Source organism: Arabidopsis lyrata, assembly GCF_000004255.2.
Source record: "Arabidopsis lyrata subsp. lyrata unplaced genomic scaffold ARALYscaffold_327, whole genome shotgun sequence".
NCBI classification, from domain to species: domain Eukaryota; kingdom Viridiplantae; phylum Streptophyta; class Magnoliopsida; order Brassicales; family Brassicaceae; genus Arabidopsis; species Arabidopsis lyrata.
Genome location: NW_003302323.1, coordinates 8,786 through 10,118, shown reverse-complemented (window position 1 = coordinate 10,118; position 1,333 = coordinate 8,786).

Below are 1,333 nucleotides of genomic sequence, written 5' to 3'. Positions count from 1 at the left end.
GAGCTGCATTGAATGAAGAAGCTGATGATGAAACTACATCGGAGGATGAAGGTTTGAGGGATTCAACACTCCCAGAAGATGTCCTCGCGACTTTACATGATACGCTTGTCATCCCAGGCCGTGAGCTCTATACTACTCTCATCTCTCCGACTTTAGAGCCTGGGACGACATGGTAAGGATTCTGAATGTTTATAGGATTGTTTGTATAGAATTGTGAATAGGATTGTCTAGAATTGTGTATAGGATTAGGTATGGTTTAGGTCTGTTTGTGTTAAGGTATGGTTTGTGTATAGGTTTAGGTATGGTTTAGGTCTGTTTGTGTATAGGTTCTGGTTCTTGTTTAGGGTTTAGGTATGGTTCTGGTTCTTGTTTAGGGTTTAGGTATGGTTCTGTTTAGGTATAGTTTGTGAAGAGGTTTAGGTCTGTTTGTATTCTTGTGTATAGATTGTAAGTTTGTTTAGGTATAGTTTGTATTCTTGTGTTGTATTCTTCTGTTTGTATTCTTGTGTATAGATTGTAAGTTTGTTTATTTGATTGTAGGTTTGGTAAGGATAAGGGTAAGCTAACCCGGAAGGTCACCAAGTGTTTTACTAACAAGTTTGATGGACCATACTACAATTGGAGTTGTGTGCCAACTGGAAGAAGAGAAAGATACTTTCTTGAATTCGCTGTAAGCTTCTATCCCTCTTCTACTACTGTATTTTCATATTGTATTTTGATAACTAACATCTGCTTCACTGTCCTCTTGTTTTGGTAGAAAACACACACCTGGCATCCCTCAGTTACAGGTGTGGTTGAAGCCAAGTTCTACAAGATCATTGCACTGCGTATGAAAGACATGGTTAGTAAGGCAGAGTCAAAAAGCCCAAGAGTGAGGCCGTATTGGATTGAGAAAACTCTGTGGAGAGAGATGTGTAAGTATTGGGATACTGAAGAAGCCCAAGCCAAGAGTTCAACCACATCAGCAGCTAGGATGTCTGACCGTAATGGTCTTGGTCCTCACAAGCATGTTTCTGGTCCAAAGTCCTTTTTACAAGTGGAGCAAGAGATGGTAAGTTACATGTCTGTTTTAAATACTTGTTTTGTTTATTACTTGCTGACATCTCTGTTACTATATTTCAGGAAGTTGAATTGGGAAGACCTCCTACTATTGGAGAAGTGTTCATCAGAACTCATACCAAGAAGGATGGGACATTTGTGGATAGGAAGGCGCAGGAGATCCATGAGGCATATCTCAAGAACAAGGCAGCTAAGTTGGCTGCCCTGCAAGAGAATGATGAACATGATGATGGTAATTCGCGTCAGTCTGAGCTGTCTCAGGAGGAGGATGATG